This window comes from Boleophthalmus pectinirostris, unplaced genomic scaffold, assembly GCF_026225935.1.
Source record: "Boleophthalmus pectinirostris isolate CB_2022bp ecotype Guang Dong unplaced genomic scaffold, ASM2622593v1 HiC_scaffold_3, whole genome shotgun sequence".
Lineage (NCBI taxonomy): Eukaryota > Metazoa > Chordata > Actinopteri > Gobiiformes > Gobiidae > Boleophthalmus > Boleophthalmus pectinirostris.
The window spans coordinates 25343942-25350375 of record NW_026571299.1 but is presented as its reverse complement, the minus strand read 5'-3'; the positions used below and the strand labels follow the sequence as shown (position 1 = coordinate 25350375).

At 33.2% G+C, this 6434-nt stretch overlaps 1 protein-coding gene across 1 annotated transcript in view; it reads left to right on the top strand.

The window, feature by feature from the left end:
* The first annotated feature begins 567 nt into the window (after positions 1-567).
* cdk4 (cyclin-dependent kinase 4) overlaps positions 568-6434 on the top strand; it is a 40929-nt gene continuing 35062 nt past the window's right edge. Inside the window, exon 1 of the mRNA XM_020936947.2 lies at positions 568-803. The gene's annotated coding sequence lies outside the window, so the exon portion shown is untranslated. The remainder of the gene's footprint in view (positions 804-6434) is intronic.

Here is a 6434-nt window from a genome sequence, read left to right as displayed (position 1 = left end):
TATTTTTAATTATTATTTTGGCTAATAGTACTTATTTATTTTCCATTCTTGCACCAAACTAACCAAACACAGCTATTTTCTTGACTTATAAATTGTGAATTTTATTGAAGGAACACATTTGTCACTTTCCATTTGACTCCCATAATTTTATAAAGTTTTTATCCAGACTTATTTCCCTTCATGCAAATGTTCCAGCTTAACTAATGCTGTATCAATATTTTATATTTTATTAGCATTTTTGAATAGTTAAACTCGCTTACTTTGCCTTTGAGTTGAACTTAAATAAATTAACGAAACGTATTCTGTTAAATTTTTTGGCATATGCACACTTTTTATTTTTATTTTATTTATTTTTTGCGTTTGTGCCAAAATTAGGTTACGACTTCTACGTTTTACGCGCGCACGAAACTATACAAATCGATTTACGCGTCATTTTTTCTCCAAAACTCCCTCGTTTACGCAAATATTTGAATTATTATTAAAAAAAAAGTTTGATTCCCGTGTTCCTCTGGGTACTAAGAGCCTATTAGAGCCCGGGCCTAAGCACCGCCCCGTTCCAACAGTCTTCTCTTACTCGCCTACAGGAAGCGACGAGCCCAAAACACGGCGAATTGTCTAAAAGTACCGCTCCGATCCTGTCCCTCCGCGCTGCATCCACATTTACGCACTTCTAGTCCAACCCTGGGCTCCAAAACCAGCCGAAACACAACGCGTAACCGTCCTTAAAAGAGTTACGTGGCATTACCGTAAGCATGCGTTTTCCATGAAGTTTTATCTCACCTGCTCGAGACGCAGCGCACGAGGTGAGTAACCCTGGTAAATCAACAGTGTACCACGAATCAAAAACTAATTAACCGTGAGGTATGTTGCAAAGACGACTCCTGTGTGCAAAGAAACGCCTCGAACTGCGCGATTTCCAGGCGCAGATTGCACGAGCGCGTTCGTTCGACACGTAAAAGCGCGTTGTGGTTGATTTAAAAGCTTGGCCAGTCCTTGATGCACTTTTTTGCTGTAGTTTAATTAACAAAGGACGCTATGGAGGAGGACCACGTGTCGTTCGGATCTGTGTGTGGCCTGTGTGTTCCGCCCACGCTTCCCCCTCCTGCTACTTCTTCACACGGGCTTTTACTGTGAAAGGATCTCGATTCTGGATGCGTTCGTTTGGTTAAAGTTACGCCAAAGCTGCTGTTGTCGCGCGTAAACTTGTTCTGACGCTGGGTTTGCCGTAGTTTCGCCCGTGGAAGGAAGTTAAGGATGCTTCGTGGAGGTCTCGGGTCGTGGACTACTTCCTGTGAGGCCGTCAGGGGGGTGTCCGAAACGTTGCAAGCCGAAAGTAACCCGCATTACCAAATTATGCACTTGAAAAGTTAATTATAGTCTTCCCAAGCGACCAGGGCGCATCCAATTCTCCAAATGTTTACAGCGGGCGCAGTGGTTTGGGTTTATTAGAAAGTTGCGACATTCTTTGCATTTTTGGCATTCATCAGTTAAAGAGCTTTGCCACTTCACTTGCCTGCTCTCTGGAAAGGTGCAGTGCTACAAATGTCTACTTACAGGAAGGAAATAAAAAAAAAAAACCCGACATTGCAGAAATAAATTTACCCAAGCAGTCAGTCCCTTCTACGTCCCGAGCCTGGTATCGGAGCACAGAGCGAGAAAAAACCCCGTCCAAACTCGAAACGGTCCAATCGCAGCTGCTGATTTGGCGCACGTGGCTCTCAAAAGTAACAGCCAAAACAAAGAACGGATTCTATAACTTCTTTTACATAAGATGAATAAAAGTTTGGTGCGTCAGGTTGTTGATTCAGAAAAAAATCCGTGCCGTTTCTCGATCCTTTGTTGTTGTTTATTGTACGTTTCTCTCTGATTGGTTAATCCGCCTGTCAATCACGCCCTCTGAAATCACGGAGACGGGACACGGCTCCAGATCTACTCGTGTTTGTAAAGTTTGGTTCTGCCTGGACACATAATAAATAGTTAAACAATAAAAAAAAAATAAAAAAACTTGATTTATTTTTATTTATTTATTTTCTGAGTAGGCCTGTCACGATAATTACTATAGGCCAATATATCGGTTTATCGTTCAGTGTATGAAAGCTGGAATGATATATTTTGATGCTCAGTATTTATCATGTGTACATTTTCTTTCCAATAATGGGGAGATTTTCTGCTTTTATTTGTTGCAGTTTATGTCTTTTTAATGATACTGTCAATTTAATAATGATTTACTGGGATTATCCTGTTGTATTTTAATTGTCTCAGAGGCATAAAGTTGTTTAAATATTATCATTTATCGCGATATTTCTCACAATAATTACTATATGTCGATTTATCATTTAATATATGAAAGTTGGAAGCATAGATTTTGGTGCTCAGTATTTATCATGTGTAAATTTTCTTTGCAATTATGGTAGATTTTTTTTATTTATTTATTGGTATTTGTAATAGGCTACAGTAAGATTTGTGTTGTAGAGAGTAGAATAAATGACTTTTGTGGTTAATTATTGCTTAATTGTGCTGTTTGCAGTTTAAGTTTCCTTAATGATACTGTATATTTAATAATGATTTACTGGGATTATCTTGATGTATTTTAATTGTATCAAAATGTTATCGTTTATCGTGATATTTCTCACAATCATTACTATAGGCCTCTATGTTAACTTATTGTTCAGTGTATGAAAGCTGGAATTGTATTTTGGAGCTCAGTATTTTAATTGTATCACATAAAGTAGTTTCAGTTTTATCATTTATCATGATATTTTTCATGATAATTGCTATGGGCCTATATATTGATTTATCGTTCAATATATGAAAGCTGGAGGCATACATTTTGGAGCTCAGTATTTATCATGTGTACATTTTCTTTGCAATAATGGGATTATTATTATTTTTTTATTTATGTATTTATTTTTTTTATTGTAGTTGTAATAGGCTACAATAACATTTGAGTTGTAGAGAGTAGAATAAATGACTTCTGTGGTTAATTATTGGTCAGTTGTGCTGATTATTTGTTGCAGTGTATGTCTTTTAATGATACTGTCTATTTAATAATGATTTACTTGGATTATCCTGCTGTATTTTAATTGTATTAGATGTTTAAAGTTGCTTAAATGTTATCGTTTATCACGATATTTCTCACAATCATTACTATAGGCCTATATATCGATTTATCATTCAATATATGAAAGCTGAAGCCATACATTTTGGAGCTCAGTATTTATCATGTGAACATTTTCTTTGCAAAAATAGAGATTTTTGTTATTTTAGTTACTTATTTTAGTACAATAAGATTTAAGTTGTAGAGAGTAGAATAAATGACTTTTGTGGTTAATTATTGGTTAATTGTGCTTTTTATTTGTTGTAATTCAAAACTTTTAATGATACTGTCTGTGTAATAATGGTTTACTGGGATTATCTTAATGAATATGAATAGTATCAAAGTCTTAAAGTTGTTTAAATATTATCGTTTATCGTGATATTTCTCACGATACTTGCTGTAGGCCTATATATCGACTTGTCTTTCAGTATATGAAAACTGGAATTATGTATTTTGGAGCTCAGTATTTATCATGTGTATATTTTCCTTGCAACAATGGGGATTTTATTTTATTTTTTTAAATTGTAGTTGTAACAGCCTAAAATCACATTTGAGTTGTAGAGAGTAGAATAAATTATATTTGTGGTTAATTCTTAGTTAATTGTGCTGTTTATTTTTTGTAGTTTAAGTTTTTAATTGATGCTGTTTATTTAAAATGTTTTTTTTTGTATTATCCTGTTTTATATTAATCGTGTGAGAGGCATAAAGTAATTTCAGTGTTATCGTTAATCACAATATTTCTTACAACAGTTACTATAGGCCTCTATGTCCACTCATTGTTTAGTGTATGAAAGCTGGAATTATATTTTGGAGTTCAGTATTTTAATTGTATCACATAAAGTAGTTTCAGTTTTATCATTTATCATGGTATTTCTCACGATAAGTACTATAGGCCTATATATCGACATTTCCTTCAGTGTATGAAAGTTGGAAGCATAGATTTTGGTGCTCAATATTTATCATGTGTACATTTTTGTTGCAATAATGGGGATATATTATTATTATTATTTTATTTTATTGCAGTTGTAATAGGCTATAATAAGATTTTAGTTGTAGAGAGTTGAATAAATGACTTTTGTGGTTAATTATTGCTTAATTGTACTGTTTGTTGCACTTTGTCTTTTAATGATACTGTCTATTTAATAATTTACTGGGATTATCCTGCTGTATTTTAATTGTATCATTTTTTATCATTAATCACGATTTTTGTCAAGAGTTACTATGGGCCTATATATTGATTTATCTTTCAATATATGAAAACTGGAAGCATATTTTAGAGCTCAGTGTTCATCATGTGCATGTGTTTTCTTTGCAATTATGCTGAGATTTTTGTTATTTTAATATAGTATAATTTGAGCTGTAGACTAAGTGACTTTAGTGGTTAATTATTTGTATTTGTTGTAGTTTGTCTTTTAATGATACTGTCTATTTAATCGTGGTTTACTGGGATTATCTTGTTTTATTTTAATTATATCACATAAATTTGTATTTATGTATTCACTTTAGGCAAGTAGAGATTGGAACATGTAACATAAGTGAAATCATAATAGCATGAAACAAAAAAATTGCCCAAACAGGAGTAGGAAGAAGAAAACTTAGTAGTTACTTAAATACTAACTCATTTCAATTTTATCGTTTCTCATGATATTTTTCACAACAATTATCGTTCAGTGTATGAAAGTTGAAACCGTGTATTTTGGAGCTCAGTATTTATCATGTGAACATTTTCTTTGCAAAAGTAGAGATTTTTGTCATTTTAGTTACTTATCTAAATTGCAGAGAGTAGAACAAATGACTTTTGTGGTTAATTATTGGTTAAATGTGCTGCTTATTTGTTGCAGTTTATGTCTTTTAATGATACTGTCTGTTTAAATGAGGAGTTATGGTGCAGCATTAGCTAAAAAAACAAAAAGACAGAGGGAACTACACAGACCATGATCCTTTGCTCTGTTTCAGTGTAGACTACAAGAAGAAATAACAGTTCTAAGCACTTTTAAGTCTTAGTTCTTTGGATTAAGTCTTGTCAAGGCTTTTTATGTTAACCTCCACAAAATATCGTAATAAATATCGTACCGTGAGATGTATATCGTGAAAATATCATACAGAGAGATTTGGATATTGCTACGTTCCTAATCATTAGCTTTCCCATGATATCGCAATATATATCATATCGTGAGGTTCATACCGTAATGATATCGTATCGTGAGACTTGGATATTGTTACACCTCTAGTTACAAGATTAGAAGACTGGATATTTTGTTCTTTGCAGAGGAAATGCTACAAAAATCTTTATTTACACAAACTTTACATTAACCTCGAAATTCGTCATGGTCTATGTAGCTCTTTTTTATCTGTTGCTGCACCATAACTTTTAATTTAAGCAAAGAGACTTGTAATTCGATATATTGTGATGGTCCATGATATTATTGTAAGAACTTTGATATGCAGTGTTGGGAAGGTTACTTTTAAAATATATTCCCCTACAGATTACAGATTACATACCTCAAAATGTAGTTTGTAACGTAATCCATTAAATTAAAGTGAGTAACGTAATCTGAATACTTTGGATTACTTGATTTGCTGTAGAGAAGCAAAGACTAGGATATTGTAACATAAGATGTTTTGTTTGCTAGTAGAAAATGCCCAGACTTTACTGAACTGTATTAAAAATATTATTGATAGAAGAAGAGGAGACACGTACACGCAGTATGATTTAGTCCTGTTAAATCCTGTTTTAGACCTGGTTTAGACCTGGTTTTAGACCTGGGTTTAGATCTAGTTTAAACCTGGTATTAGTCCTGGTTTAGACCTGGTTAAGATCTAGTTTAGTCCTGGTTTAGTTTCCAGCAATGAGTGGAATTACCAAAAAAAGGGGGGGGATATAGCCCAAAATGTGAAAACAGGAAAATACCGCCGTGTAATCCATTTATTTCAACAAAGTAACTGTAATCCAATTAGCACTCATTGAAACAGTAACTGTAACTGAATAGTTATTCATAATTTGTACTCGTGATTACATAACTCTGGTACATGTAATCTGTTACTCCCCAACACTGACGATACGATATCACGATATTTCCTTTAGTTACATCTCAAGTCAGTAATATTATAAAAACATAGAAAACAATTAGATTTAAGTTAATTAACAACAAAAAAAATCTAAATCTTAACTTTTAAAAAGGAGTGAAAAAATTAGTTTTTACGAGTGATTTAAAACAAGTACAGAATCAACTCGTCTAATCTCTTAACGGCAATAAAAAATATCTAAAATTGGATTACTATATTACTCTTACTGTGGATTACGAAACATTCCAGCCAATGCAATAACATCTCCATG